A 6,976-nucleotide genomic window follows, 5' to 3' on the forward strand; every position below is an offset into this window, starting at 1 on the left:
AGAACCGGTCTAGTGATACCCTTAAAGCCAATATCTCACATGAGATATACACATAGAGACTAATTGTCAAGCTTTTAGAGTTGGTGAACTCACCTACAATGCCTTGGAAGCACAATGACAATGTTTTGAAGTGAGGAAACAATATTTTATGTATAAATTGTAATCCATCCAATATTAAGTTGGAAACTGATGTTGTAGTATTTGAGATTTCAAATAATATAATTTATGTGGTCAAATTATTTATCATTGTACTTGATATTATTTAGTATTGTAATTAACATATGTAATTTTGTGTTTTCATATTAGATGAACATGCACATTGTATAGCAATTTTTTTTTTTAATTTAGTCGGAAAATCATACTAATTAATTTATGTTGATTAATAATGAACAGATGAATATACGACTAAATTAGTCATTTATAGTTTTATTAATGAAAGTATGTGAAATGAATATAAAACAATAAATTAGTAGTTTATATAATGAATGTGAAACTACAAAAAAAATATAAATGATTATTGTAAATGATGATTTTGTGACTAGAAATGATAGCTAAATTTTGCATATATATGACTATTAGTAGCTAATTTACAGTATCTTATAACAAAACCAAAGTTTAGTCATATATTTTTGGTCTTTAATTAGTTTTAAATGAGGAATAAAATTTGCATATATATGAATATTGGTAGCTAATTTACAGTATCTAATAATGCGACCAACATTTAGGTCATATTTGTTTGGTCATTAATTGGTTTTTTTTGTGATCATATAGTAGTATATTTTGTTGTATATTTGATCATTAATTATGCAAATTAATGCCTAAGTGAATGTCTAAATTTATGACAAAATATACTACTATATGATAAAATCGAGACAACCAATTAATGACTAAGCTAAAAATGACTAAAAGTTAGTCACGTTATAAGATACTGTAAATTATCCACTATTAGTCACTCACTAAAATATGGTCGTTTGTATGCAAATTTTAGTCATTTTTTTAGTAACTAATTAGACATTTTGTACTAGTAAATAAACAACCCATCCAGTCTCAGGGGCTAACCATGCTCTGATACCACTCAGTTTTAGACCACTTGACCGCCAGACGCTCTCATGATATTGGTCTGACAGTGTCGAGGAGACTCTGGATGCTACCATGACAAGGCATGCCAACATACAGGAACTATTTTTCTCAGTTTTGTGCCAACGTACTTGGGAGTTGAACCACTATTAGTCACTGACTAAAAAATGGTCATTTATATTCAAATTTTAGTCATTTTTTTAGTAACTAATTAGCCATTTTGTACTAGTAAATAAACAACCCATCTAGTCTCAGGGGTTAACCATGCTCTGATACCACTCAGTTTTAGACCACTTGACTCCTAGACGCTCTCAAGATATTGGTCTGACAGCGTCGAGGAGGCTCTGGATGCTACCATGACAAGGCATGCCAACATACAAGAACTATTTTTCTCAGTTTTGTGCCAACGTCCTTGGGACTTGAGCCACTTTTTTAGGCCTAGAGCCTAGGTCACTACGAAAAATTCAATGACATCTTCAGAACAGAAAGAGAATAAGGAAACAATGATGCAAATGAAAATACTTGAAGAAGACCCTAACCAGACCCCTAGTAGCCATAACAAGCATTTCTTCAAAAATATCACAAATATGTAATCTACAGGTCTAAACAACAGATTTAGGCATAGGGGTCTCATATTTATCTCAGAATCGCTATAAAGCATTGCTCCCTTATACCCTTTGTTGCATTATCATCTATTAGGTCATAGATGAATTGCTAGCTCATTTACATGTAAAAACATGGTGAGATCCATACATAGTGACTGCCATAAAACATATACATAATCAGCATAATAGCAACAATAATACCAAGGAAATCACAACCATATGATCCACATATAAACCAGTATAATACTCATAGAATTACAAGGAGAATTAGCCTCATATTGTGATGCAGAATCCAAACCTGGGATGGGAATACCATGTTCCACCCGACCATAGAATGGCTTAGCCAAATCTCTCTTCATCCATTCACCCTCGTTCCATATTCCAAGCATGAATGTGGATCGCATAGAACACTTCAATCCAAAACCATCCAGGGCTTCTAGAGGCGAACCACCTCAACCCATCAAACAATGATTCCACCTCATAGTCGTACATCACAAAAACCATCATTATATTGGTCTATACCCAGGCCTTCAAGGGCTCCCAGGGGTATATTGCAACCAGGGCTTCTAGGACTAGTAACCTAACCCACAACTTATCCGGTCTTACAGACCATTTTTCAAACCAGCACTTCCACGATTAGTAACTCAGCCCATGAAGGGCTTCCAAAGCACTTCCAAAGCGTTTTTATAACAAAGGCTTCTAGGACTAGTAACTCAAACCAATCTATTACAGGGCTGCTAGAGAATTTGTCCAACCAAGGCTTCTTGGAACTAGTAACTAAACCCAAGCTAAAGGAAACATGAGAACCAAACAAAAAAACAATGAGATAAACCCACAACGCCATGGTTTTCTAGGAAATGGAAAGGATAGGGAGATTCAATGTCAATCAAGGCAATCCTCCATGTTAGTGATAAATCATGACAGATAAACCACATGCATATGCCATCCATGCTAAAACTAGTGAGGAAAACATAAATGAAACTCTGTTACTGCAACAAACATTCGTTGTAGCTGTTGATCCCGATATCCTGTTGCTCTTTCCTACTCTTCATTTTCCTTCTTTCTCTAAAACTCTAAGTATGCCACACCTTCAAAGAGTGCTCCAAGAAAACGCTAAGTGTCGAACACTATGAGAGAGAGATCCAAAACTAAACTCACAAAAGTCTATGAATTGATCGTCATAAACCTTTTTATCAATGAGGCCTCTATTTTCTTCATTTTCCATTGTTTTCCTTCATTTTCCTCCTCACATGCAACCTATGACGTTTCACCTCCATTTTCTCCTAATTTTCATTATTTTCATAAATAAATGTGCCAAAATGTCATTTTTCCTTTCCAAAGAATTTGCCATTTCCTTTTCCATTTCCCTTATCCATAATAAACCAAATGAACACCCACTAGGATGTTTTACGCAACATTCAACTTAGGATAAGTGTCCCATCAACCATGGTTATTATTTTTCCTTTATTAACTTTTATTACATGGAATTTTCATGAGGGTTGTTACAAAATAATAATAATAATAATTTATATTATAGAATTTAAGTAATTTTATACAAATAAAAATTGAATCTGAATAGAATTTAAATTGCTACCATTACTTTCAATTTTACAACGATTAAATTTGAAATTTCCATACACATAGTGCAAATACCATTACAATTATTTAGTGTTCAATTGTAATAATACTATTATAAGCTTGAGATGTTGAACTTATGCATTGAATTTTAGGATTTTATATTGAATGCTTGGACAAAATATTCATCCTAAAATGAAATGAAGGTATTACTGAATGAATTGCAAGTTAGTTTATGCATTCTTATGCCACAATTTGAAATTGTGAAAATGCATAAACTTAATAAAGATTTGCAACAAAATAAAAGAATGGAGACTGAAAATAGAAGCAAGGAAAAGAAGACAAGTTGATAATGGAGTTCACCCCTCTTCCACTGTCTCTGGGTCTACTTCTAGTGTGAATGCTTTATTTAGCTGCTCAAATGATCATTTACATCTGTTTACAAGCTCCAACTCGGGAAAAAAATGCTTCCAATGAATTCAGAAAGACCAAATACTCTTGTCTAAGCTCTTGAAATTCTTAATTTGGTCTCCAGATGGCCAAAATAGGCCCAAAACTGTCTTTGTCTACAACTTAAAACAAATTCATTCTACAAAATATTCAACAAAACCACCATGGCTCAATGGTTGGGGACTCTGGTTATATAGGTGAAGGTTTGGTTTTTGATCCTCAAATTACTCGTTTTGTTAAGAGATATCAATGCAGACACTTATTAAATGTGATACGCTAATCCAAATATATATTATGGTGGCATGGTCAACCGACCGACCACTCTTTTAGCACATGATATATGTTATAACCCACCATTGTTTTCACTCCAGTAGGTTGTGTTGATTCCAGCACTAACCTAGGTTCATGGATAGCTATGGGGATATGTTGGAGTCGCCAAATATTGTGTGGTCCTACCATATCCTTTCCCCCAACCATGGTGATAATAATATTCAAATAAAATGTTTTAGCCAACATATAATAAGAACCTTTAGTTCCCTATAAGTGAGGCACATGAAGTGTAAGCGGAAGATTAGAGGTTCAACCTTGGCTGAGTGAAATTCTATAAATTTTGGTTCAACCCATAGGTCCACGCTGCCTCATTGGATGGAGCCACATGTCACCATCTGATTGGGCCATGTGGTACCAATACATTGGTCCACATTCCCTCAACCATATAATGTGATTTGTCGAGCTCTGGAACTGCCATGCGTCAGTTGGAATCACGAGCCTAAAACCCTAATTTGATTGTTGACCTTAAGCATTGACGGTTAGCTTTAGCGTGTTTACTTTCAACATTTTTCTCTATTTGGACCTAAACTTTGACTGGTTGTAAATTTGTCATACAATGTCCTTTTTAGCGTGTTCAAGCTACATTGGAATGAGAGTGAAGAGGACTATGCATCGAGTCTGGTTTGAACTTCATCTGAGAATTTTAATATTTTAACAGTTTCTAGAATTTTGAGCATCTTTTGGATCCTCCAAATCACTCCTCTGCACTCAAAGCATTTAGGCCACCAAAATTTTGGTACTGCTCAGAAAATAAGTGAGGATAAATCTCCCTCACTTTCCCAACCTCAATCCATTGTGTTTTTCTTAGATTGGTACCTTCGAACCCCATACGAAGGTACTCCAAATCACCCTTGCATGAAGTCCTTGTCGTCTTGTCATGAATGTTGTCTTCCTGTAACTCATACATATTTTGGAGTAAAGTCTTCTATGGAAGGTAGATGAATACTTTCTCTTGATCCATGATCATAGGAGGCTCATACAATCTCAAATTCTCAACATTTAAAAAAGAATAGATTTGTGTATAAGGAGGAAAATATAATTGAAAAGAGTTATTACCAATCTTTTCTAAGATTCGGAATGGAGCATACCAGATCAGTTTGAGATTTTTAGCTTCTCCTTGCAACCTTTCCTTGTTTATATATAAGAAAACTTGGTCTTCCACCTAAAAATTGTGATCAACATGATTCTTGAAATGTCTCAGCTTGTAGTCAGCTTGGCTCTTTTCAAACTTTTGTTGTACCATTGATGCACTAATTGAATTTGTTCAATGAAGTGCTTGGCTTTGTCCACATCACTATGTCCATTCACTACAGTATCTTTCCCAAAGCTTAAATCTAAAGGATATTTCGGTAAATAACCATAACATGCTTCGAATAGAGATGTTTGAGTCAGTGAATGCATGGCACGATTGTAGGTATGATGAATATAGTGTAATTTCTCATCCTAAATCTTAGGATGTTCACCAAAATATCATCAGATTAGATGTACCACAGTCTTGTTCGTCAACTCTCTCTAGCCATTGGTTTTTGGATGAAATGTTGAACTCTTCTTCAACTTGGTGTCCATCAATTCCCACATATTTGAAAAAAAAATCCCCAGAAATCGACAATCTAAATTAGATACAATAGATGTGGGTAACCAAAAGTGAACCCATCCATTTTGAAAGAACAACTATGTTGTTTGTTCAACAATGACCTATGATTTACAAGGCATTAAGATACACATTTTTTTGAACCTATCCACTACAACATACAAATAATCATGACCTTTCCTAGACATAAGTAATCCAAACTAAAATCTATGGAGACACTTCCTCGAGGACACGAAGGAATAGGAAGTGGAGTATATAAACCCAATTGCCCGTTACTTGGCTTACTAGTAGCACACATAGAATATCCTCTTACATATCGTGATACATTTTCATTCATACGAGGCCCATAACAATGCCTCTACAATTGAGAAATTGTTTTGCCTGCACCAAAATGACGAGCAATAAGAGAAGTATGTGTTTCCCTCACAATATTAAGTATTTCACTTTGTGGAATGCATAAATTGCCAACATAATATAATAGTTTGCCGTGAACATGATAATCCAATTCTTCAATTTGATTTCCTTTACTCAAAGTTGCGTATAGATCTTTAAAATATTCATCTTGAGCATATTGTTCAATGTAATTTTCATGTATGATTTAATATTCTTAAGAATTGTAGAAGCATTGATTATAGGTCTTGACAACATATTCAAGAAAAGGATTTCCAGGAGGGGATTTCACACAATGGGGACCATTTCTTATTAAAGAGGGAGGAATGATCTAAATGGAAAGTGGGATATACCCATGGTATTCATTCACCCATGGTATTTATCCACCCATGGTATTTATCCACCCATGCAATATACCCATGGTATTGTAAGAGGCATCCACCCATTGTATTTATCCACCATGGTATTCATTCACCCATGGAATATACCCATGGTATTGTAAGTGGCATCAAGCAATGGTATTCATGAACCCATGGTATTTACCCACCCATGGAATTTACCGGTTGTATTGTAAACAAAAAAGACTATAAGTAACAAGTCACATTTTCTAAAAGGACAGATTGTCGACCATAATGTAGCTTCTACAATTATTCTATATTTTAATTAAAAGTTTCATGGTAATTTTTTTTACTGTATGTTCTCTTTTTCTTCGTTCTGCCATTTTAACTTTTCAGATATTGGGGGCCTTGGCCCAAGATGCAGATAAAAAACAATCCAAAATACAACCTAAATCCAAGATTACATTGCTCAAAAACCTATTTTTAGGCAATTGCACAACTTATCTAACCATTTCCTATGCAAGGTCTGTTTTGACCATTATGGATTGTGCACTCATGCGCTCAATTTTCCACCAAAAGTTTTGCAAATACATTAACGAGGATAAATATAAAAAAGAAAA

Source organism: Pinus tabuliformis, chromosome 2_1 (assembly GCF_031772625.1).
Source record: "Pinus tabuliformis cultivar Carrire ecotype Pingquan chromosome 2_1, CPIR1, whole genome shotgun sequence".
Lineage (NCBI taxonomy): Eukaryota > Viridiplantae > Streptophyta > Pinopsida > Pinales > Pinaceae > Pinus > Pinus tabuliformis.